Below are 27,010 nucleotides of genomic sequence, written 5' to 3'. Positions count from 1 at the left end.
AAAGTGAACAGCAGCCTCATGTTGTCAAAACATTTCTGCTGAGATCATTACAACCTATCAACCAGAGTTAGCCAACCCCCCCCCCCCCCACTAATATTGGAGCTATCCTGACCACAATGGTTAATTTGTTTCCTTCAGAGACACTCTTGGTCTGTTTCAAATTGATTCAAAACAATTTGTCCTCATAAAGAGATGAAAATCCACCTCTTCCTGTTGAGATAAAGAATTCTTACATTCTCACTACGGTCTGTGCACTTACCAGATCATTCTTTCCTATATGGACATTAGATTTTTACATGTCTTCCAGGCAGACATTTATCCTGTGTGTTCGGGATATTTGTTAGGGATTTGCAATTATTCAGCGCCAGGCCACCTCCAGTTGATTGTGTCTCTGTGGGAGAAAATTACCCCCAAACACCCACAATGAGGTACGCATAAGCTTATTTATAAAATTTTCAGAAGGGACAATGGAGATAAGTCCTTATGCGTACCATGTCAACTGTGATTCTCATTTTAGGGTTACTACAACTGAAAGGTTCGTATAGAACTTATCTCAGACACTAGGAGAAGTTCAAAAGACCAACTATCAGCCAGAATTGTTACACAGAATCAGAGTTTTTGAGTTCCCCTTAATTAGCTGTGGGGAAATGCATGCCAGAGCAAACATATTTTGCTGCCCCTACATACTGTAAGATAAACAAGTTCATGACTAAACTGAGCAAAAACATCACCCGGTTTTCCAAAACAGACCCAACTAGATCCCTTATGTGGATTTTCTAATATAGGCTCCTGGTTTCAAAATTCATTTTGAGGACTCATAATTTTTTTTCTTTCTGATAATTGCCTTTTCTAGTTGGCTGATATATCCTATGAAGAATCTTAAATACGACTGGGCAGCTAATGTCACATCCAAGGGTCCGACCAATCTCCTCACATAGGAGAGATGAACCCTAGTTGGACCACAGACTGTGTCCTCTAAATTATCTCCTAAGAGAACCAAGTATAGTTTCAGCATGGTGAAAACCTGAAGAGAATGGAAGAGTGTCTCATGGCCTACTTTGTTGCCTTTGGCCAAACCAGAAGACTAAGGAAGAGAAAAGCAGTGTAGCTGGCTGAGTAGCATTATCTTAGACCTTTGGGTTGCCATAAAATGGCCTGGCCCTCAGAACCAGTTCTCTTGTAGAACACAAAAACCATTTCAACATCAGACAAAGCCATAATGTGACAACAAAGGATCAACACAAAAGCAAGAAAACTCTAGTCATGTCTGAACACAGACGCAAATATTGACCAATCCACAGAAATGACCAAACAGGTCCTCTCCTCACCAATATGAGTGGCTGCTGGTCCTTTAATAATTATAGCTTCAACCTCAATCTAGTCCCACAAGACTTGAGATGTGTCATCATAGAGTTACCTTCAATTATTAACAACATCCCATTTAAGGCAGACTTGCTACTTAAACTCTCCCCAGGTCTTGTAAGGCGAGTCCAAATCCTCTAAGAAATCTATAGCATCTCCCCCCAGTGTATCTTCTGCTTCATAGCAAACAATGATAAAGCCAGCTTATTAACTCTTGGTGTGTTCCTGTGTGTTTTGGCTAGGGGTGGAGAGCAAACTCACTCTCTTCCTCAAGTAGCCTCTTCAGGATAGAAGATTCTTTTGAAATTTCCACCTGGGAAAACCTGGGCAGGATTCTGAGACCATGGTGGGATAGGGCCTCTTTGAGGGCTTCCGTGAGGATGAGAGCACCTGAGTTACAAGACAGACAAATAGAGGGCACACAGAACCTTGAGCAGCCTTCTGGAGAAATGCTCCCTCCCTTGGGGAAATCTCCCTCCCCTTGCGTTTCCTCGCATCTAAACAGACTACATTGTAGGTGGTTGTGGTTTCATAACGTAATGTCATGTTTTAGAAGGACAGTACTCAATGGAAATAATTTGTGATTTTACTAGGGAAGGGATCAAGCAGACAATATGGCACCACACCCACTCCAGGCTGAGAAACAACACTGTGGAGAATGAGGTAGGCAAGCAGGCTGAAACTATGGAACTGTAAGTCTTTGCCAGTGTCCTGGTAGAGATGCCTGGACCTAGCCCTGAGACCTGAGAGCAGGCAGAGCAGAACCAACTGAACATCCCGTCTTCCCATGGTGGGCAGCATTTAGTGACAACCCCGGTCATTAAAACTGCGGAAGCCCTGGGTATTTCTACCCTGGTTGTGTAGATGGGGTGGCAAGAAGGAAATATTGAGCAATGGTAAATAGTTTCAAGTTTTCCTGATTTTTCATATGACCTATTGATATGCTCACCAATACCCAGTGGTCCAGGCGAAGGTTAGGGCAGACATCAAATAGGCACATCCTCATTCTGAAACACTGAGGTGGAAGTAGATGGGCCATTCATATTTTCATTTGTTCATCTAACAACACGCGCGCGCACACACACACACACACATATATCTATATCTATATCTATATATCTATATCTATATCTATATCTATATCTATCTATCTATGTCTATCTATATCTATCTGTCTGTCTATCTATCTATCTATCATCTATCTAAAGAGACAGAGAAACTTAGCTATACACTGGAGAAAATAATGAATGTAATTTAATTATGAACAATTTTAAATTTGTGTAATGATTTTAGGATTAAATATGCAAAACCAAAATGAATTCATTTTCTTGGTTGCATATGACCACGTGTAACACTTGTTTTCTTGCTATGAGTATTAAATTGTAAATTAATGGGATAAATACCTGTTGAAACTTGTGCCTTGACCACAGGGTACCTGCGTGGCTCACTCGGTTAAGCGTCTGACTTCGTTCGGCTTGGGTGATCTCACGGCTCCTGAGTTCAAGCCCAGCGGTGGGCTCTGTGCTGATAGCTCAGAGCCTGGAGCCTGCTTCAGATTTCGTGTCTCCTTCTCTCTGTCTCTGCCCCTCCCCCGCTCATGCTCTATCTCTCTCTGTCTCTCAAAAATAAAAAATAAAATAAAATAAAATAAAAACATCAGAAATAAGTAATGTAGTGCCTTCACCATACCATGTGGCATAAGGTCACTCACGATGAAGAAGATCTCCGAAGAGGAAAGATAAATGGTGTTGTTGACATTCCTATCTTGCTTGGTTTAATGACTCTAACATCTAGAACTTTAAAATTACCATTATGGTTTTCATAAAATTAGATTTCAGTTTTTAAAAGGCATCTAAGGAAACATCTGAAGCCTCAGCACCTGAGATATCTAAATTCTAACAATATCTATTTTGTGAAATACAAAGCATATTTTGCTGCATCCGGTGGATTCCCGATGCATAGATATAGGTATATTTCTTTAAGCTTTTATAATCTTTATGTTGTATATAACCCTTTAAATATTTTATTTAAAAACATGTAAAATGGCCACTGTATCTGATTGCTGTTTTTTTTTTTTTTTGGCGAAAATTTCTATCTGAAAGGTCATAGGAATAATAACAGTTTAAATATTTAATCCTTTTCCTGTAAGATCAATTTCTGAAAACATACCAATTCCTTTCTTCTTTCCAAATGGGGTAAGCTCACTACAGTAAACAAGTACAGTTGGATTTAGTTTTCTGTCATAACAATAGTTTGGAACAGAAGCTCATGGATGGTCCCAAGAGTTGGTCTGTTCTGTCTCCACTAAAGGCTATTGAGAATAGGTTAAGTGAAAGGGTAGCAGGTGAATTACCAACAATCCTCCTATTCATGTCAGGAAGCTTCGAAGTTCACACCTTGGGAGGAAGACTATAGGAACTAAGAGAGAAGCAAATCATACTGTATTATTTCTGTTGACTCACAACGAGGGAAACATAAATCTTGCTGCTCTTCCAAGAGAAAAGTTTATGAATCTTCAGCAAGACTGTAGTGAATTCCTTGTCCTGGGTGCCGTGTGGACTTTTATATAAAAGTGTTGATCAAAAGGCTGATTCCCTGTCAGTTCAGGGGTTTCTAAGAAGAGAACTGTGGGCTTGAGCTCTCTCTGAAAGATGAAAGAAAAAGAAAGAAAGAAAGAAAGAAAGAAAGAAAGGAAGGAAGGAAGGAAAGGGAAAAGAAAGAAGAGAAGGGAAGAGAAGGAAGAAAAAAGAAAGAGGAAGGAAGGAAGGAAGGGAAGAAGGAAGGATCTAAAGCCCAGAGAGAAGTCTGAGATTACCTGGCTATTGTCTGTAAACATGAGAAGCCTATATTCAGACACAATCTACCGCTTTCTCTGCATTCAAACTCTGCTCAGTAAAAGGCTTGTAAACCAAGAATTTCACTTACAGCTTTCACTTCTGTTGCAACCTAGAGCAATTCTCCATCTGAAAGGAAGAATGAGGTTGTTGCATATCCAGCCATAATGAAATAAGCTGTATTGGAGACAGAGAGAGAGATGTTTCAGGCCTCTCTGATCTCCAGGAGGCAGGGAAGGTCATCCCAGCTCAAGAAGATCTTGAAACAAAAAAGAGCCCTTCACAAGGACAGCCATCTATTGGTCCTTGCTCCACTACGAGTCCTTAGACGCAGGCAGGGTAGTGAAAGCTCAATATATTTTCCATTCTTTTGCCCTTTCTCTGCCAGTCCCCACACAGTTACACAGTTATGTGGTTTCTGCAAATTCTTTCCACCATGCAACTCACTGGAGGTAAATCACGAGTCAGGGTTTTGTTCTAACTCATTGAAAGATGGAAAACGCGCATTGCCCTGGCCTTGAGGAGGCATTGAGGTCATCCAAGATTTAAGTGAATGAATGAGCGAATCAAGCGTATCCCCTCAAAATTCTTGAGTAACTTTTGGAAGTTTTCAGGAATCTTCTGGTACACCTCAACACACAAGTATCATTAGCTTACTCTGAAAACCTTAAAGACCTAGTGCTCTTTTTGTGTGAAATAATATCAAAGTCAGACACTCAAAGTGCCTGTGCACGCACAAATATAAATTTCTATGGAATTTCTGTAAGTAGGGGGGGAAACTGAGTTATATTCCTTAGATAATAAGTCAGCTACATCTGCACCAAAGTGGCTGTGATGCTTTTATGATACTCCTCTTTTAAAAATATTTCCCAGTTTGCTAAACCAACCATCTAATAAAAATATGCACATTGTTTGGTTCCTTTTGCTGATATTTAGGACTAATGCTGGTAAACTCTGGCACGCCTGCTGACTTCTTTGAATACACCTACTGAAAGCAAATTAAAGATGCATACCATTCTTTACAAATATTTATATCTATTTTCCAGCACCCTCAGGTACGAATAAAATCACCCCATGCATATAAATGTGATTTAGTAATTTACTTCTTACATTCGAAGAATCCCCTGAGAATAACATGAGTTCTTGAAATATTAACGTGGACAGTGTTTTTAGGTATGTCAAATTCAGACCGCTTTTATTCCGTGGAGCTTGTCCAGTGGAAACCAGTTAAACATCTTCAGAATGCTGGAAGTTTTGTCATGTAATGTTCCTTAGAATAAGTCCAGCCTATTTTCTTGATACATTCATAATCTTTTTTTGATAAGGGAACACATAATTAAAAGGTATATTTATAAAAATCCAGAGGATGCCTGTGAGGGACAGTCATCAGTGAAGGTAAGCATATTGTTTCTTGAAGTTTCCATTAGTTTTGCCATCATTCCAGTGAAGTTCCCATCCTGCCCTTGACGTACCACCTTCACTAAAGTCCTTTCACTATTAGACACAGTCAAACAAGAGACAAATTCTCATACATATAGTTTACTTACAGCTCATTTTCCCCACTTCTGTCTTCCTACTGTGATCATCATGAAGTTTTAAGGGCACTGAAGGAATGAAGTTCAAAGGAGAGCTAACGTCTTTGTAGGAAAGCAGGTAATTTTCATTTTTATTTTGGAAAATATTCCCTCAGGAAAGCTGAAAGAAACATTAAGTGGGGGTAGAAACAAAGGTTGGAACGCATTTCTGTGTAAATGTTGTGCTATCCAAAAGCAAATGGACCAATTTATTCCCTGCCAACACTGTTCACTTTGGGGAAGGGAGAGCTATGGCATTGAGGCCCTCTGGAAGCAACCTCCCTCATGTCCTTACATGTATGTATGTATGTATGTATGTATGTATTTACTTATTTATTTAACATAATTTATTGTCAAATTGGCTTCCATACAACACCCAGTGCTCATCCCAACAAGTGCCCTCCTCAATGCCCGTCACCCACTTTCCCCTCTCCCCCACCCCCCATCCACCCTCAGTTTGTTCTCTGTATTTAAGAGTCTCTTATGGTTTGCCTCCCTCCCTCTCTGTTTGTAACTTTTTCCCCCCTTCCCTTCCCCCACGGTCTTTTGTTAAATTTCTCAAGATCCACATATGAGTGAAAACATATGGTATCTGTCTTTCTCTGCCTGACTTATTTCACTTAGCATAACACCCTCCAGTTCCATCCGTGTTGCTGCAAATGGCCAGAGTTCATTCTTTCTCATTGCCAAGTAGTATTCCATTGTATCCATAAACCACATCTTCTTTATCCATTCGTCAGTTGATGGACATTTAGGCTCCTTCCATAATTTGGCTATTGTTGAAAGCTCTGCTATGATTGGAGGATCAGAAAAGACACATCAAAGTCCAATGTGCGAAAGTTTCATCTGTAGGGTATGTAATGGCATCTTTGGTGGCTTTGATTTCTATTTCCCTGATGGCTAAAAAAGTTGGGTGCGTTTACATTTGCTTAGAGGGTGTTTGTGTATCTTCTTTTGCACATTTTGTGAGATTCGTCTCTACGTGTTAAGTTTTGATTTTTAATGCATTTTAAATGATATTTTTTTAAAAAACTTAACATTTGCGTTTTCCCTTACTGTTATATAGAAATACATTTGATGTTTGTATATCGACCCTTCAGTCCTGTGACCTTAGTAAATTCACTTATTAGTTCTAGTAGGTTCTTTTTGTTTCAAGATTTGATTTTTAAGTAATCTCCACACCTAACGTGAGGCTCGGATTTATCATTCCAACATCAAGAGTCACAGGCCCCACCAACTGAGCCACCCAGGAGCCCCTAGTAGTCTGTTGTTTTCTTTTTCTTTTATATTTTCCATGAGGTTTTTGTATGTCCACAATCATATCATCTTTAAGGAGACAGTTTTATTTCTTTTTTTTTTTTTAAGTTTATTTATTTTTGAGAGAGAGCATGCAAGCAGGGGAGAGGCAGAGAGAGAGAGGGAGGGATAGAGAGAATCCCAAGAAGGCTCTGTGCTGTCAGGACAGAGCGAGATGTTGTATTAGTCTCAGGTGCACAACATAGAGATTAGATAATTCTGTACATTATTTAATGCTCACCGCAATAAGTGTCACCATCATTGGCCACACACAATGGTATTTCAATACTATTGGCTACATTCCCTGTGCTGTACGTTTAATCTCCAAGACTTATTTATTTTTAACCGCAAGTTTGTATCTCTTAATCCCTTTTATCTATTTCTCCCATGCCCCCACCTGCCTTCCCTCCGGCAACATCAGCTCTCTGCATTTAAGGGTTGGTTTGGTTTCTGTTAATTTGCTTTGTTTTGTTAGATTCCATACATAAATTAAATCATATTTATAGTATTTGTGGAAAGATTTTTTATTTTCTAGTCAATATATGTGATAGATACAGGACTATGTAGATATTTTATAGCTCCTTATGTCAGCTTGATGAGTTTTTTCAATTAATTTTTCAGTTTCATCTATATGGTCAAATTTGTTGGCATAAAGTTTCCCTGAATATTACCTCAATATTGCTTTTAACGTTGTGAAATATCTGATATTCTTAATTTGTGCTTTCTTTTTTTGTTCGTGATGGATTTCATCAGTGTTATTACCTCTCTTAAGTTTTTAAAGAACTTGATGTTGATCCTGCACATCTTCTGACTACCTTATTTCCACTCTTACAGTTATTAATTACTTTCTCCTCCATACTTTGAACTTAATTTGCTTTTTCTTTTGTAGCTTCCTAAAGTCAAAGCTAAATATCATCCTTAATGGAGAACGACCAAAGATCTCTTCCCCAAATAAAAAAACCAATTCATACTCAATGCAATAAGACAAGAAAAAGAGAAAAATAAAAGGCATATGGATGGGGAGGGTGGGTGGTGGGGAAAGACCAGAGCCCTTTGGTTTTCTCTTAGCAGCTGTATTAATTTCCCAAGGCTGCTATGGCATTTCACCAGAAACCGGGTGACTTAAAACAACAGAAATGTCTTCTCACACCCTTCTGGAGGCTACAAGTCTGAAATCAAGGCGTCTGCAGACCATTCTCTAAATCAGGGCCTTCTTTGTGACACATCCGGGGAAGAATGCTTCCTTGGTTCCCCTTGTCCCCCCACAATCGCCAGCAATCCTTGCTGTTCTCTAGCTCGCAGCTGCCTCATTCTCTGTGCTGCAGGTCTTTGCACAGCCTCCTTCCCCTGACGCTTCTGTTGGAGTACAAATCTCCTTCTCCTTTCTCTTGTAAAGATAAAGTCATTGGATTGGGGCCCACCCTAGTCCAATATGGCCTCTTCATAGTTCAGTCACAGCTAAGACACTTTACTTCCACATAAGGTCATATTTACAGATACTGGGGTTTATGACTTGATATCTTCCGGGGGAACATTTCAATGCATTAGAATAACCATAACTACTTTTCCTGTCTCCTGATTATTTCAACGTTTGTTCTCTTGACAGGAAAGTGACTTGTCCTGGCTAACTATTTTCCATCTAATGTTTATAACACACAGACATTCCTCATAGCTTTGAGGAGTGTTGCAGGAAGATAGAGAAGAGCACAAGTCTCGAAAGCTACAGCTGTGTTACTTGTCTCTGCTCACCCCTTCCATCTAGCCCATACCTGTCTTGTGATAATCATACTGTATGTGTGAACACACTGAACGGGCACCTTTGTTCACCAGTCATGTGTCTTTGGTAAAGGAAAGGAACGGGGGATCAGGTATGGGTGGTTTCAAGAATTCATCTGGAGGGTCATCATGGCCTCAACTTGAATGCGGCAAAGAGTCATTTCTTGCACTTGGAGGGACCTGTTTAACACATCATCAGAGGCTTTGAAACTTTTGTCTAGGCATGTAGGAACTTTCAAGTAGCCTTGACCTTCTGGTGATGACTTAGGGGAGATAATCACTAAGGGCAGTCAGTCCTAGAATAAGATCAGTGGAAGAAGTGAAAACAATGTCATTTATGAAAAGAAGTTAACATCTTTGAACAACTTTCTTAAAATCAGTTGTGTAATTATATATATATATATAATATATATATAATATATATAATATTAACATATAGAAGATATATACTTCTATATTTATGCATAAAATTATGCAGTATATATCCTTTACATGGCAGTCTAGAAGAGGCTAGTAGTCTTGACTGGTCAATTGCTCTGATTCTAGAGATAATCCAGACTTTGGGTCAGGTAGGTGGACACCATCAAACTCAACAACTAATCTCTGTCTCTTCTTCCAAGGTGTTATTCTAGTTGTGTGTAAAGAAAAAAGTCTATAGGAGGAAGTAAGCCAAATGCCGCTCAGTTCACTTCTGCTCATGTCCCATTACCCTGAAATTAGCCACATAATGTAATTTCAAGAAAAGCTGGGAAATAGTCTTGTTTTTGTTTTTGTTTTTTGGTAGTGTGTGCCTGGTTGAAGTATGGGGGACCCTATCTCTAAGAGCTGAAATTAGAGGATAGATGTTATAATATAAGTGCTTAGAACTACCAAAATTCCTAAAGAAACTTTAAGAAAATCGAGTGTACGTTCTGATTAAACTTTTGATAAACAGGGGAGAGAAGGATATACTTGCTTACCCGATAGAAATACCTAAAATATCAAACTTATGTTAAATGGTGAAAATATGAGAGTCTGATATTTAAAAAGGGTTCCTTATGATCATAGCTAATAAGACTAAAAAGAAAAGGTGGGGACAAATAGGTAATTAGTTTTAGATGATGCATTTATCTATTTGGGCTAAAGACAGTTCACAATTAAAATCAATCAAAACTTAGAAAAAAGACAAAGCAACAACAGAATGGTCTTGGCTACAATATAAGTCCCTGACTTACAACGGTTCAACTTAGGATTGTTTGAGTTTACCATGGTATGAAAGAGATGTGCTTTAGTAGAAACCATCCTTTGAATTTTGCATTCAGATCTTTTCCCGGGCTAGCGGTATGTGGGACCTTTCCCTCTCATGATGCTGGTGGTGGCAGGAGCTCCCAGCTGGCCATATGATTATGAGGATCGACAGCCAACAAGGTCACAACCATTCTGTCCCCAGGTAGACACTCTGTCACTTTCAGTACAGTGTTCAGTACATTGCATGAGACATTCAGCACTTTATTCGACACTAGGCTTTGTGTTTGATGATCTTCCCCGACTGTAGGCTAACGTAAGCATAACGTAGGCTAGGCTAAGTTATGATGCTCAGTAGGTTAGGTGTATTCAATGCATTTTTGATTTGGAAACTGGCTTTTGGATGTCGCAGTCTTCTTTCCAGAAATTTATTCTTAATATTACTATGATTTAAGTATACTGTTAATGACTTTGTTTCATCTACATAAACAATTTGTTAATAAGCCTAAGGCCCCATATTAGTACTTTAAAAGATAAATCATGAAACACGCATAAATTAGCATATTAATCATCAGTTGAAATGGTAAAGATCCTTACAAAATAAAAATGCTCTAATTTTAATTCAAAATATATAATAGGGATACAAAGCATAAATATCTATAAGCTAATGCTCTATTAATACTTGTTGTTTTGCTTTGTGTTTTTTTTTTCTTCTATGGCAAACATGGTAAGTTTTGGAATGTGGAAAACAATTTTTTAAAAACCTCTCTCTATAATAAAAATAATACATACTTTGTTCATTTCTCATAGAAAAATTTTCCATATGTAGTTTGGAATGTAGTGAATCCATTAATAATTGGTCTGTCAGTTGGACTTTTCCATGAACCTAGTTTAAAATAGCAGAAGAGAATTCATACATGCAGGCATAACCCATGTTGTGTCTATTGAACCACGATTCTCCCCCTTTCCAGAAATGTCTATCCCCCACCTTGCTCTTTCCACAAAATCTCGAACTGAAGCCAGATATTCCTAGACATTACCTAAAAGGCTCCTCTCGGCCACTTTCGCATGCCTGTGTGCTGAGTCCCCATGTTCCTACTCCAGAAATGATCCTCACTCCACGTCCTGTAGTTCTGTCCCTCAGCGGCAAAGTCATCGACCTCACTGGAATTTCAGGCTTATAATTAAACTGCATATTTAACACCTTGTTAAAATTACAAAAAAAAAAAAAAAAAGTGAATTCAGGCCTCCGGAGGTGCTATCCTCCAAAGGATCAGCCTCCATCAAGAGGCAAGCAGGTTTATCGAGACAGCCAGAAGGGCAGAAACTTGGCTTTTATTAATAAAAGTGTAAATTAGATTCAGCAGGGCCAGGTAGGTCGGATGAGACGTCCCGAGAAGTGCGTCTGCTGTAATGGCCCGACGTGCCCTGCTGGTCCCCTCTGGCTGCGGGCGGCACACGCTGGCAGAGAAGGGATTCTTGCTCAGGTGGACACATGTAGGACACATTGTTGGCTGCAGGACTGCCTCGACTTCTTTCTGTTCTTTCTGTTCTTCTCTGGGCTCTCTTTCCCCAGACTCCAGATCTCTCTTTCTGCCTGGATTTTTTTTTTTTTTTCTTTCGAGCACAGAGCTGACGAAAGCACGCATTCTGCAGTATTATAGACTAAATATGCTCCCACGTTTAGGTCTGTGTATATTTTGATCCATATTATAGGAAGAGGTCGATGTTTACCCTCAGGGAGGGGGTTACCGTTGTGGGGATTTCTGGCATCGGCGGGTTTGTATCAAGGTGTTTTGCCAGCTGATTCGGGGAGCCCACAGATAACTGTCGACTACAGAAAAATTAAAATGTGATCCCAAGGCTACAAACGGATGGTTGTCGATTTTAACATAGTTTTGTCAGCATGTGATCCTGTGCGAGGGAAGCTTCGTGAGGCAGTGCCAGGTGTCATCCAGGACGCTGGTGAGTAGGAACCTTCGGCTAATCTGTGACCCCCGCCACCCCCCCCCCCCCGGTCTGGCTTCGGTTTCCTCAATTCTCGAAGGCAATTGAAATAAGAAACACCACCTCACTGAGCTAGCCTGAGGATGAAATGAGCTCCTCTATACGGACACTCACAGAAAAAGCTTAACGCACCATACAGGAAAAAATATGAAAGTAGGGTTATTGCAATTCTGTTTTCCTGGAAGGTACAGCCATGTCCCCCATCCAATGTCTGAAGCCACAAGAGGTGAGCACCACTCGGTTGTCTGACAGGTGGGGAAAACGAGGCTCAGAGCGATTAAGTCAAGTCCCTGTCCGATATCTCATCATTTGTAAGTGGTCAGGCCAGGATTTCCACATGCTTGGCTCTGTTCAGTGTGGCCTTTGAAACATGGTCTGGGTCAGGCCAAGAAAGTCAAGAAGTATTTCCTTATTACATGAATGAATGAATGAATGAACGCCAGAAGACCGGTGCACGGATGCTAACTCCCCTCTACGCTCCTTCTGGAGCAAAAAAGAATTCAGAGAGACGGAAATAGGGTTTGGAGAAGTTGCTGAAAACTTGAGCAAACTTCGTTTCTGGGTAACAGGTTTATGGTTCCGGTTGAACGGGTTTCGCGTTGCTGTTTTAACTTGATATTGGTCAGGCACACCCCTGATTGCCTGACATCAGACACTATACATTTCCATCTCTCTCTACGTACTGCGGAGTGAACCACGGTTGTAGCCGGCAAGATGAACTGTGTTCTCCACTGGGATGGAGGAGACACTAACAGCCTTTCTCTCCACATCCGGAGTGAAAGACCAAAAGCTTTTCATGCTTACAGATACCCAATAGGGGACAGTCTTTAAGTTGCTCAACTAACTAAAACACCTTAGGCTCTCCTCTTCCTCAGCAGCTGTATTTACATGAAAAGAAGAAAAAAAATGTTAGATAGTTAGTACCTTATTAAAAAAAAAAAACAACGAGGAACCATCACTGATAGCTTGACTAAAGTGGGCTTACGGATCTTCCTAGCGACGTTTGTCATAGAAGTGCGGAGGCATTTATTGAAAAAAGCATATTTTCTGTGTGACGTGTAGCTAGAAACACAGTCTCACTTTCGCTCGTGGGAAGAAAGGTTAGTAATGAGCGCGTGGGCCTCGCTGGCGAGGCGTGGGGTGCACGTGCCCTCTGAATCGGCACAGCGTCCGTGTCTGGGAAAATGCGATGTCATAAAAGCGCGTGCTCGAGCTGTCAGAGAAAATTTATTGTATGAAACTATCTCACTCAAAGCTTTCCTACCCCGGACCCCTGGTGGATTGCCAAAAGCGAGCTTGGAGTATTAGGAAATCAAAACTATGTAGGTCGGTAGGAGCCAATAGGCCCTTATGGGCATCTCGTCTTCAAAGGAAGGCATTTTTTGAAAATGTAAAGGATTACTTGGAAAGGATCATGTAGACATCTGCAATAATTCCTTTACATGGCATCATTATTAAGTCTCCCGAATTCCAGAGCGGATTCAGGATGACTGAAAAATTGATGAAAAATTCCAAGGACTGAAAGAGGACAGAGGACAAATACCTTCCCTCTTTAGCACTCCCTCACCAAGACACTCCTCCTCCTGGCTTCTGGTAGCCCCACCAGGGGCTATTCCATGCACGCAGCAGAGATCAGCCCCGCTCGAACGTGCTGGAGACCCGGGGAGCGGATCGGGAGCCCCAGCGCCGCACACGGAAGGCGCCGGTGGTTATTTATGGAGGAGGGGTCGCCTTGGGTGACATTTGTTATTGCACTGCCTCCCATCTAATCAGGGACGGCTGAAAAATAATGAAATCCACCCACTCTTGACGGGGCAGATGACCTGCTGGAGTCTGCTCAAGTGTGAGTGACGCTAAGATTAATGGCACCGTTATCAGGAGCTGACACGACACTCTTGCAGGGCTCGTCCGCCTTCTTCGTAGCCACGAGCTCCAAATTTTCTAATGGAAACAAAAATGTCAACGTCGCAAGATGGATTTCTCTATGGAAATAGCACCGTGCCTTCAATAAGGTTTCCTCCTTAATCTAGGTGATCATCATTGTGGAAGGGGCTTTGAACAGGCAGCTTTGCTTGGGATCCGAGAAGAACTGGGAAATACGCTGAGATACGCTTACAAATGCACGATCTCTTGCCTCTGCCTTTTTAGAATTTGGCCAGGCACAGAGGGACAGGCAGATGAAATTCAGAGTAAGAAATCCTTGGTTCTGTCCCACGTCCACGCACTCCAGAGCGGCCTGGGTAAACACAAAGTCTCAGGCTTAACTTCCTGGTCTGTAAAATTGGCTCATCTTCCAGTCTAAGAAACTCTGGAGTCACACGGTTGAGGCACCAAGCAAAGAACGTCTCTAAATAATGTTGAATGTATCACGTTTAGCTACAACACAAATATACCAGAGGGCATGATTCTAAATATGCGTGTCTCTGTGTACACTCCTGCATATACGTTCGCACACATGCACATGTGTATATAGTTAAGGGTCTGGGAGGGGGCTTGGGGCTCGGGGGAGACGGAAAGATCAGCGGGAACGTGGAACTGGCCTACAGCAGTTCCCTCCTGTGGTACATCTGTGTTCCTGGGTAATATTATTCTAGGGCCGGTGTTCGAATACACTGTGGTTGAAAGTATTAGAAACATAAAGCGTGCGCTCTGGTTCTAGATATTTTAATGTATTAAACTGTGCTAATAACAGAAACAGAGAAAACCTACAACTCTGGTTTGGGGCTTAAAAGTAGATTTCCTCTCAGGGCCTCATGCTTAACTGTTCCATGGCTTGGGCGCCAGTGGGGACGGAGAGCTTGGGCGCCCTTCACCCCCTCAGCCACCGCCCCCGGGCACACGGCGGTGGGGAGTCAGACTATGGCATCTGTCAAACAAATGCCACGTTTTACTCGGGCAAAGGAACGGTGCACAGAGAGCGTCTGGAATTCGTTTTAGGATCTGTTTATTGTGGGCTGTGGCCTGTGGTCACCACCAGATTCGGGATTACTGTCTCTGTGAAGCACGTGGCCATGTGTCACTTTGGATGAGCTGTGTTGGAACTTATTCTCTCTTTCTCCGTGTTTGTCTTCTCTGCGCTTCCCTTCCTTCTGGTAAGCCCATCAAGTATGTTAAATGCAAAAAAGAGCGAGCGAGCGAGTGAATGACCTAAGTGGTGGCACCCTCCTGGTCCCCTGAAAATTTTCCTTTATTTAAAATTCAGCAGAGGAGCTACTCCTCCAGGACGTCCTTCTGACCGCTCTCCCTGGCACAGGAAGGCCCTCTCTGCTCCCACGGCAACCTCTGCCTTTTCCCACTATGCTCTACTTCTGTATTTGACATTGACTCCCGCCCTGGACCTCCGGCTCCTAGCATGTCAGGGCGATGCCTCCTCCATCTTCGTATTTCCAGCAAAATCTTTATTTTTCCTTGCCATAGGGAGCCCAGTTAATACCTGTTACATTATCACAAGAACCAAAAGTAAAACCATCAACAATGTAAGAGGTGCTTGCTGGCGGCTGAGGAAGTCACCTACGTGGAAGGGGTGCATGACAGATTTCTCGGTGGGAATTCTGGGAGTAACTCCCCCTGAGAAGTAGCTGGAAAGCTGGAGTGAAAGACACGTCCACAGGAAGCCCGCAGGGAGGGACGTGGTTTACAGAGCCATCCTCCAGGACTTTGCCTCCGGGTGCGTCTTCTCTAGAAACGGTTGTTTTCTGTCCTTAACCCATTTTCAACCACCACAGGCCACGCGTGTCTCGTCTCCATTGCATCCTGTCGTTCTCAGCCCTAACCCGGGGCTGGCTGCTTGGAAGCTGGTGTAGGAAGGCAGCGATGAGAAATCCTAGTGAGGACAGGCACATCGAGCGTGTTGTCTTTCTAGTCATGGCTTCAAGCAGTCCAGGACGGCGCTGAGAACGCATGCACACAGAGCTCGTGTGTGTGTGTGTGTGTGTGTGTGTGTGTGCGCGCGCGTGTGTGCGTGTCCCTGGGGGCGGCGGGAGAAGGAGTGAAGAGGCACAGCGAGATGCCTGGGGGCAGGTGCCTCTCATCCACCCACCTACACCGCATCCCACCTCTTGCTCTGCAGCCCCCAGGGCCCAGGCTGCCCAGGTAGCATCGTTCACAGCGCCGTTCCCCTGCCCACCTTCCGGATGCACTAGCCGCGCTCCACATGCACACCCGTCTCCCACAGTTGCCCCTGCCCATGACGATGGAAGACAGTGGAGAAGTTAGGCTCCTGACGGACAAATGTTAGGAATCTAACCTAGAAAGACAAGCCATCGCTGGGGTTTTGCTCATGGCAAGGGTCTTTACCCCCAAGTATATAAAGGCGACGTGAAAGCACCACGTATTAGGCTCCACAGTCCCACTATATATATAAAGTACCACTATATGCCAGACGCTGCTTGGTGCCTCAAACGCATTATTTCACATAAGCCGCACAGTAACACTTTCAAAGATGAGATAATGGAAACTTAAGGCACTTGAGTAAACCTTCCTGGGGATACATCCATAATGAGAAATCCAAATTCAGCCCTGTCAGGCCCAAAGCTTATGATTTTTTTGCAGTAGGCAATACCTTCAGAGTCTGGCAGGTGTTTTAAAGGCTCTCGTCTTGTTGCGCATAAAACATTTCTCCGATGGTTGCAAATGGCATGTAGTGATGTGTATTTCTTTGATTCACATATAATCAGTAAAGGTTTAACACAGGTTCTAATATTGGACAACTTCCTTTGCCAAACTTAAAGACCTGAAAATCGCTGAGTGTATCTACTTATAAGAATACCTTATTGCCCAACTAGCTTTCGTAAATGATTCCCTTTGGTTTTTCTCCCCAAGTTCCCATAGCTTAAAATATTTTAACCTCTTATTAGCCTAGAGGTTCAGACTTTCAGAAGGGCAATGTCGTAAGTGGAAGCTAATGAATTTGGAGGCGGAGATGGTTATGTCAGAAAACACGTGCAACACTCACGTATGTAACTGAGACGCGTTGAATATCCTGTTTGTTCACATCCGTATTGGCCAAAATAATTACTTGTCGGAATGTAGCAGCGATAATCCGTTTTCTTGCAATTTTAGCAACACTGCTAGTTTGAAGCTGCTTTGAGCGGTTCCTGTCTTCCAAACACTCCGCAATAGATACTGCGTGTTTGGTCTCCGTTTGCGCTGTAGAGTCAGAATTCTGGTGAGATCCGAGGTCAGCTACTTGGGTGCAAGAGGCCTGGGACTAGTCACATTATTTCTCTATGCCTCGGTGTTTGTGTCTCTTTCATGAGGCTGTTGTGTGGTTTAAGGGAGGCACTTATAGGGGTACCCGGGTGGCTGAGTCGGTTGAGCAACTGACTTCGGCTCAGGTCACGATCTCACAGTCTGTGGGTTCGAGCCCCGCAATGGGCTGTGTGCTGACAGTTCAGAGCCTGGAGCCTGCTTCAGACTCTGTCTCCCTCTCTCTGCCCCTCCCCCATTCATGCTCTGTCTCTCTCAAAAATAAATAAACGTTAAAACATTTAAAAAGGGAAGCACGTATGTGTGATAGATAATACTAAGTCAATATCTATTAGCACCTATTATTATTTCGATCACAAAACCCAAACGTTGTTCAGTAATTAATGACTTAGCTGTTCAATCCAGGTATAAATTTTGGCCACGTAGATACATAAAATCTAAAATATTCTACTGGAATCCAAAATCAGCTGCATTTACTGATGATCAGTAATAAAGGCATAATGTATTCCTTCCTCAAAATCACCTGAAGAGGGATTTTCTAATCATTCTGCTCTGCTGTGTGTGTGTGTGTGTGTGTGTGTAAGATGTTATCAGACTATTTTGGTTGGTCTCTTAGGTGAAATGTGAGTATGCTGTAGAAACTGAGCTCCAATTTAGGAAAGTGTTTAATGCTCGGAAAGAACAAACTCTCCTGTTTGCTCCCTGTGACCAGGGAGGGAGCGGGGCGGAGGGCAGCTCTTTGTCAGAGGCCAGCATGTGTGTGGACCAGAGTTGGGGCTGCTGGTGACTTACCCGGGCCACCCACGGCCAGAAAGCACACTGGGAGTGAGTGTAACTTTAGAACCTGAAATAAGCCAAGTGGCATTAAAAAATAGTTTAAGGGACTCACCGAATGATTCCATCTTTTCGTTTATTCCCAGAACTTCCCCGAATCTGAAACTCTGTAGCCAAAGCTGAGATACGGCAAGGGTGGGTGTGGGGAGTTTTGCTCTCAGGACCCTGCCAGAGATAAAATCAGAGCGATGACACCTTTCCCTGTATGCATGTGACATGCTCTTTGGGGCCACGGTTCCAGCATCGGGTTTGGGGCAATAGCTGGCTGTCACAAGACTGTGACGCTCGGGACATTTCAGCCATTCTGTGTGTCGAGGAGAAACTGTTTCGAAAAACAAACCAATAAGCATACCACTCGAAAGAGGGATGAATAATTGCTAGGCGCATTGAGTTTTCTTTAATCCAAATTGAACTTGGGCCGTTCATCTGAAATCTGAAAATAGGTGCGTGTTCTTTTACTGCCAGATTCTTTTCAGTGTCGTAAGAAAACGGGTTCTCTCCATAATGAGTTAAAAGGAGGAATTTCAGGAAATAATTTTGCTTAATGTTTCCCTGACCCGAGGTTTCTCGGGTTTACTCTACTCTGTGATTCCTTTCCCAGGTCGTTATCAGTATCTTTTTGGAGAAGAGATCTTCCTGACCCTCAAGAGGTGATTTGGGACAGGAAATCCGCACTGACATCACCAGAGAGAAGCTGTTGGGAGCAAAACGGAATGGACTTGAGCCCATACACCTGGGCATGTTTTACTTTGGGCTCAGTCGGGAAAGAGGTTTCTTCACGTGCTTCGGTGAACAAGCACACGATTTTAGGAAATGGTTAATCTTTTGTTAAAAGTCATGGCCTTCGGGGACTATTTGGTCACTCATTACAGGTATCAAAGCAAAAACGAAATTCTGCTGTCTTGCGAAGTTTGGCGCATTCAGTTGGAAAAATCTTAATGATCAAGCAACCATATGTTTTTACTCAGATATGTTTTATGACATAGCTGTAAAATCTTGTCTCAAATAGACCTACCGCAGCCTTGCATTGTTTCACAGACAGTAACAGGACCCGCTTCTAACATGCCTTTGTATTAAGTCTAAAAGACGGATGAGAAGTAGAGAGCTTTGCACAGGAATAATTTATGACTCCTTTATGACTAACGCCCAGGATCTTAACACTGTGCAAACCTAAGTGTTCGCTTCGAGTCTGTAGAAATCACAGCCATGAGTGCGTGATAGCAGTTCAAAGTCCGCCCGCCTAGGCCACGATTAACAACTGTGTTTAAAGGTTTCTAACTCGGCACAGATAAAGGTCCAGCAGGATTAAAGCGTGATATGTTGGCTATCAATCTAGAAAGAGCATTGTTCCTAACATTTGAAGGGGAAAAAAAGGAAATACACTGTTGTTTTGACTCGGGCTTCCTCAGAGGGGGGAAAAATTCTTTTCGAGACATACGATAAAAATTGTAGAGTTCTGGTCGTAAGGGGAAAAAAGATCTGTAAACTGTGACCAAGTAAATGTATTCATCTAATAAAAATTAACCTATGGTCAAACTACATAGGGCTTTTTGAAATATTATACAATTTGGAAACTTTCTGTGTATCTTCTTTATCAATTCCCCGTAATTGATTTTCACAAGAAATTGCCAAAAACTGTCCTCCAGTAAGGAATTAGGAGGATGAGTCACAAGTGCTCTACAGCCACTGACTTTAATTGTTTACTTCAGAGTCCCTGAAGGTGTGGTCCCATCTTTCATCCCAAAGCCTCAGTTGTTACTGGGAGAATTCCAGGAAGAAATTTTCTGGACTCTGGCCCCAGCTTCCCTTTTATCCCCTTCAGATACCAAAGAGAAATGCTAAAAAATCATCTTATGCATCTAATAATTCCTTAAAACATCTGGTGACTCTCTCCTATACTCTAGTCACTGTTTTCAGGGCTAGCTTATATTTTGGCATTTGTCACATACTAACCGTAGAACCTGATCCGTTATCAATTAAGATTTGAAATCGTGTTGATAGAGGAGGCCATGTGTGACACGCGCCTTTGAATCCATTTCCATTCAGAGCACACTTAACAGCTTTTTATGCATGATGGATGTTAAATGAAGATTTGCCTGAGGGATGGAAAACAAAAACAAATGACAGTCTTTTCCCCGAAGTGAAATATTATGCGAAGTCGAATCAAGCAGGCTTTCAAAACACTGTTGAACTTTATACGTGATACTTAGAACTGACTCTCCCATTTACATCAGGACTTGTGGCTCGCAAAGTGGAGTTATTAGTTGTCATGGGTTGAAGTGTGTCTCCGCCACCCCCCCCAAATTCACATGTCGGAGTCCTTAGAATGTGACTGTGTTTGAAGAGAGGGGCTTTAAAGAGGTGGGTAAGGTGACGTGTGGTCATTAGGGTGGGTCCTAATCCGACACAGACAGAAGGAACAACCTACAAAGACATGGAGAGAAGACGGCCATCTGTAAACCAAGGAGAGAGGACACCAATCCTGGCAACATCTTGACAACGGACCTCCAGCCTCCAGAACTACAAAAAATAAAAAAAGAGGGGCACCTGGGTGGCACAGTCGGTTAAGCGTCCGACCTCAGCCAGGTCACAATCTCGCGGTCCGTGAGTTCGAGCCCTGCGTCAGGCTCTGGGCTGATGGCTCAGAGCCTGGAGCCTGTTTCCGATTCTGTGTCTCCCTCTCTCTCTGCCCCTCCCCCGTTCATGCTCTGTCTCTCTCTGTTCCAAAAATAAATAAACGTTGAAAAAAAAATTAAAAAAAAAATAAAAATAAAAAAAGAATTTCTGTTGTTTAGACCACCCAGTCAGTGCTGCTTCGCTATGGCAGCCCCACCAAACTAACGAACTAATAATATTGAACTTGATTTCATTTTCCGAAATGTGCACGAAAAGATTTTGAAACCAACGTGCATTTCTTCCCTTTATTTTTTTCCCCTCGGTTATCCTATCTGTGTCTGTACGTATGGGTGCACACGGAGGGTAAGTTAAACTTTATAAAGAGTAGTGCCAACATTTATCTCTCTTATGAGAGAGAGTTGAGGTTAACATTTTGAGCTCCAGCCCGTTCCTTTCGGAATCTGGCTGCGAGCAGTGGGATGATGTTTTTCTTCCGTACAAGGGGCAGAGGGCCAGAGCATGATGGGTAACTGTGAAGACATCATGCCGATGCAGAAAGGCATTTAGCATACTTCGTAGAATGGAGAGTGCTAGTTTATGTTATGTTATTTTGTAGAATTCTATTTTAAAGTCAACGAGTCTTCCATGTGTAGGCATGACTTTCTTACCAATGAGCTAACTTTGGTGGGGTCACTGATCTGAGTAAACGCGGGTTGGCAATGTTGAACTCTTCGACGTGATGGGCGATAATCCAGAAGGCTTTGTTAGAGACGTTATGTACCCAGATAATGTATCGATTTGAGTGAGAAAAAAGAACCATCAAATAAATCCTATGCAAAAAAAGGTGCCGGTTACTGCCACAGTTAGGCTCTTTTATATTCTGAGACCATCCTGCCATGCTTAGATGGATGTACCTGGGTAGGGATAGAGGCTGTGTGTCTATGAGCTGTTCTGACTGGGCCACCTAGTTGCCGTGCCAATGATAGCCTGATGCATTGCTCCCCTACAGAAACCAACAATGTTGAGCCTGATTAGCCAAGAATATGGTCCTCCCATTTAATTCTTCTTTTTTAAAAAAGTTTATTTTTATTTATTTTGAGATAGAGATAGAAAGCAAGCAGGAGAGGGGCAGACAGGGAGGCAGAATCCCAAGCAGGCTCCGTGCTGTCAGCACGGAGCCTGGTGTGGGGTTAGAACCCACAAATGGTGAGATCGTGACCTGAGCCAAAGTCAAGAGTCAGAGGCTGAACCCATTGAGCCACCTAGGTGCCTCCCATTTAATTCTTCTATTAAATTCCTCTGTGGCAAAGTGACTAACAACAAGGCCTTACTGAGATGCAGATGTGAGGCTGTGGAAACCGACAAAAACATGCAGCCTAGCAAAAAGCAAGAATGTGCTCCGATGTCTGGAGGTCTTTGGGAATCATGCAGGATGTCTCATATCATGTACCAGACTCTGCCGCTCTTCCTCAATCTCTGTGGGAATCTTAGCTGGGGGCTGTAAAAATTGTGGTAAGACTTGCAAGAAAAGAAAGTGCTTCCGTCCAGTCAGTATCTGTAGAAGTTACATCGAATGAATACAGTTCAGCGGAGCCTGATGAGCTTTATGGCTTGAAAAGGAATATTCATGACGAACATCCTAGAAATACCTCATCCGTCCTTCCCTGAATATGATTTGCTCTTGTCTTTCATTCCAAACATAATCCGTTACCCCAGACTTGCTGGTTCTTTCACTGCAAGGTCTCCTGTGCCTGTTCCTGACATTCTTTGTTTCAGTGCTAGCCTTCTGGAATGTTCCCTTGCTCTCATGACATCTGGATCCAGTGCCTTGAGCCACAGTTTGCAGGTGACCCTTGACCAACACAGGTCTGAACTGTACAAGTCCAGTTAGATGTCAATTTTGTCAATAAACGCAATACTATCCTATAGATGTATTTTTCTCTTCCTTATGGTTTTCTTAATGTTTTTCTCTAGCTTACTTCATTGTAATAATGCAGCATATAACACATATAACTTGCAACACATGCATTAATCAACTATTTATGTTGTTGGCAAGTCTTCCGGTCAACAGTAGGCTATTTGCAAAGCGTTGGGGGAGCATATACATGAGATTTTTGACTGTGTGGGCGATCTGCACCCTTAACCCCATGTTGTTCCAGGGTCAGCCGTACGTTGATTACCCGGAGAAAGCTTTGCCTCATGATCCCCCAGTACCTTCCTGAAGCCTCTTAGATAGAATCTCAGTCCCTCTCCTTGTTTCTCACACCCTTGCATCAGAAGGCCCTTCTGACAACTGTCTCATTTGCTCTGCTGCCCATTTCCCAGTGCGTTCGGTGCAGGTCTCTGACGTCCCAGACATGTCACGAGCCCCTGCTCAGTCCCTGCCCCTCCTCTTAGGAGCCCAGTGCTCCACCTAAGGGTGCCTTTCCCCTTCAGCCGTTTCTTCCAAGCCCTTGCCACGACTTGGTTCATACCTGTCATCATCCCTTCACCGTGTGCCTTAGTTCTTACGAGCTGGCTTTGGAACCGCAGACACGGGTTGGAACCCCAGCTCCGCAATTACTAGCTCTGTGTGCCTCCACCAGCTACTCAAATGCCCTGATCTTCACGATCTCTAACGTCTCGCCATTTTAATCCTTTCATCTTTGAATCTGTGCTTCTTAGGTGAAGTCCAATGGGACAATGGAGCACGGGATGGGGGGAGGGGTGGGCCTTGGGGGCCTCAGCCCACACAACGTCTCCCCCCTGCTGCTTCGTCCACTTCCACAGGGAGGGTCTGTCTCCTCCCCCACCATGGGTGACCCCCCCCCCCCCCCCGGCATGACAAAGTCACCCAGTGCACACCGGCAAGGAAGGCGCAGTGGTCCTAGGGCTGCTTACCCACTTTGGTTGGAACTGCAGGCCCAGGGGAGTGGGGACGGGTGGCAGGGGCTCCCGTCTTCCTGCCAGCGCAGCAGCCCGCCCACGCAGCGGGGGGCTCACTCACAGCGGGCGGGGGGGCCTAGTTCCGGTGTGGGGGCCACACCCTCCGGCACCTGGAGGATCTGCGCATGCGCATTGATGATCCCTGCGCGTGATTGAGGCCAACTGTGAAATCGTCACCGAAATCCTGCGGCGAAGGGTACAGAGAGCGCGCAAGAAAGTAGAGAGCTTCGTGTTTTAGCACCATTGCAGGTAGTGTTTTCCTGCTTCCTTAAACCTGGGGGCCCCTGTCTGCAAAGTATGTGGCCAGTTACACACAGACTTATTTTGAGAAGTGAGGCAGCCCCTGGTAAGCACGTGGGAAATACTCAACAAGGGATAGTTCCTGTTTTTGTAAATGGATGCGTACTCTCCCCAGCTGCACTGTAATTGCCTTGAGAGACAGGGTGACAGTCCCTACTAATTTTTCTGCTTCGTGTTCGTCCAGCCTAGATCTGTGCCTAATACGCACTCATTTTAAGAGTAAAATGGCTTTTTCGGAAGGTGTCAAACTAAAGCCCATGGGAGAACTTCCTCAGACCCAGGAACCACTGAAATCAGTAAGCAAAATTCGGTGTCATTTGTATATAGACACTTTTCTTTTTATAAGCAATAAATATCATCGTATTTTGAGAGGGGCCTATCATCCCCAAAGATTCAGGATCATTGTGCTTAAACTTAAGAACACATGGTAGGGGTGCCTGGGTGGCTCAGTTGGTTAGGCATCCCACTCTTGATTTTGCCTCAGGTAATAATCTCCTGGTTCCTGTATTCCAGCCTGGTGTGGGGCTCTGCCTTGCTAGCGTGGAGCCTGTCTGGGATTCCCTCCCTCTCTCTGCCCCTGCCCTGCCCTCCCCTCTCTCTCTCAAAGTAAATAAATAAACATGAAAGAAAGGAAGAAAGAAAGAAAGAAAGAAAGAAAGAAAGGGCAAGGCAGAAAGAAAGAAAGAAAGAAAGAAAGAAAGAAAGAAAGAAAGAACAAGAAAGGAAGAACAAGAAAGGAAGAACAAGAAAGGAAGGAAGAAAGAAAGAAAAAGAAAGAAAGAAAGAAAGAAAGAAAGAAAGAAAGAAAGAAAGAAAAGAAAGGAAAGAACATGTTGGATAATTGGAAGGGAAGAGAGAGAAACCATCGCAATGGAGATTCTCTCTGCTTGGGGAGAGTTGGGGAATGGAGCTGACCCCCCACCCCCCTCACCCCCCTCACCCCCAGCCCTTACCAGCAGATTCCTTTAATCATCCAGAGACATAAGACTGAGGTGACATTAACTTACACTATCCTAGGTCTTCAAACAATTCACATTTTATGAAAGGTATTATTTTGCTCTTAGTTTTCATTATTTAAAAGTAAAATTACCTTAAATACCTTCATAAGGACATCCTGTGTAAAACACCAATGCTAAAATTAGTTTTCCTGGGCTCTTGAGTCCACAACAGAATATGGAGTTATATACCAGATGTTATCAAAACTTTCAGCTTAAATGAGACTACTCCTGAGAAGTTAGAATAAGACATATATGGACAGGAGCAGTAATACTAAATATTTTTAACATTGAAATTAGCACATGTCTTTTAAAATTCTACTGGGAATCCCATGCACTTTTATATAATTAAAAGCAAAAATAATATCATTTTAAAAACAGAGCTATTGGGGCACCTGGGTGTCTCAGTTGAAAAAGCATGTGACTCTTGATCTTGGGGTTGTGGGTGCAAGCCCCACCTTGGGTGTAGAGATTACTAAAAAACAAACAAACGAATAAACAAACAAACAAGCTTAAAAACACGCATGTGGCTATTTCAATTAAATTACAGTGAATCATAATCTATTTTTGATGCACCTATATGGTGAAGTCTCACAGTTTCTTTTGAAAATTTTACGTAGTTTTGAAACCTAGAAGCTTTATAACTATTATGACTAGATGATGGGATCATCTAAATAAAAAATTTTTTCAGGTGTTTAATTTTAATAAAACAGTATGCAATTTTTTTGCATCATTTTGCAATAAATGTACCTGTACCAATTAATACCTGAGCCTTATTTCACGTTCTGCAGTTACAAGAATTGTCTGCATCTCTGGAACTCTGATGCTTTCCCCGATCTACCATGCCTCTTATAAAATGCTTATTCTGAAAGAAAATCAAGTGTTTCTTCGTTCTTTACACAGATTAAAAATCCTGAAGAGTCTAGAGCATAAAATGATAAAGTTTGGTGGTTCATTCCATCCTGAATCTCTTTGCTCTCTCGAAGACTTTTGGAAATTTGCAGACTATTTCTGGATATCCTTTCTGGGTTTAGACTCTAACTCATGATGTCATCTCAGTTTGCTTCTCTCCACATCATTCGTTGAGCCTGAGTTCAAGCTACTTAACCAAAATAAACAAACTAATTAATTAATTAAAAAAATAAAAATGCCATTGACGAACAACAGAAGCATTTCGTTTTGAAAAAGGACATGTACTCAGGGATAGATTAAGGGAATTTGCCTCAAAACTTTTCAGAAGTATAGGTAATATAACTAGAAGTTAGCCATTTTCATTGCTATTGCGGCATATATTCCCAAAGAAAATAACTTGGCTTTGAAAAATAGTTTTTAACTTTATAATACATTTAGACTTCTAGAACAGTTGCGCATACCCTTCACCACGTCTTCCATAATGTTAATGTCTTACATCAGCCAGGGCACAATTACGAAAACTAAGAGATTAACATTGGTGTGTTTCCAGCAACCGTATTTCTGTGCCACGTCCAGTCAAGAACTCACACTGAAGTCAGTTGCCAATCTCCTTTGTTTCCTTAATGTTCCCCTGCCTTGCAGAACCTTGGCACTCAATATGTGCTGGTCACTTGCTTTACAGAACGTCCTCCAGTTTGGGTTAACCCTATATATTTTCATTATTAGATGGAAGGTAGGTAGTTTTTAAAGAAGATTGCAGACACGATGGGCCTTTCTCACTACAACATGTCAAGGGTATATGATGTCCAGATGTTTTATCACCGTGATCGCTTACTTAGTTAAGATGTTGTCTGTGGCTTTTTTCCATTATAAAGATACCTTTTTCCCTTTGCAATTCCTAATTATCTTGGGAAAGATACTGTGAGACTAGGTAACTATTCTGTTCCTCCTCAGATTTTCTCTCCCATCCTTTTGTAAATCTTGCCTGCAACAATTATTACTGTGGTGTTGTAACGTTCATATTTTCCACATTGCTTCTCTATCCATCAGTTGGCATATCCCTTCTCTGTTAAGTTTTTCAATTATTTGCTTATACCAGTGTGTTGGGCTCATGGGTGTTTATTTTAGTCTGTGGACTCCAATCCAG

At 42.6% G+C, this 27,010-nt stretch overlaps 2 long non-coding RNA genes across 2 annotated transcripts; one reads left to right on the top strand and one right to left on the bottom strand.

The window, feature by feature from the left end:
• Window positions 1-19,095: 19,095 nt before the first annotated feature.
• LOC113601152 (uncharacterized) lies at window positions 19,096-23,730 on the bottom strand. Its single transcript, XR_003422320.2, has 3 exons — window positions 23,612-23,730; window positions 20,544-20,635; window positions 19,096-20,211 (listed from the first exon to the last, which is right to left on the bottom strand). It is a non-coding gene; the product is annotated as an uncharacterized LOC113601152 (long non-coding RNA).
• A 62-nt stretch (window positions 23,731-23,792) lies between these two features.
• Window positions 23,793-25,811, top strand: LOC128313136 (uncharacterized). The gene is made up of 3 exons (XR_008293458.1): window positions 23,793-23,908; window positions 24,197-24,252; window positions 25,743-25,811. It is a non-coding gene; the product is annotated as an uncharacterized LOC128313136 (long non-coding RNA).
• Window positions 25,812-27,010: the final 1,199 nt, after the last annotated feature.

The sequence above is a fragment of the Acinonyx jubatus genome, chromosome A1, assembly GCF_027475565.1.
Source record: "Acinonyx jubatus isolate Ajub_Pintada_27869175 chromosome A1, VMU_Ajub_asm_v1.0, whole genome shotgun sequence".
Classification (NCBI taxonomy): Eukaryota; Metazoa; Chordata; class Mammalia; order Carnivora; family Felidae; genus Acinonyx; species Acinonyx jubatus.
This window is presented reverse-complemented; position numbering and strand designations above follow the sequence as displayed.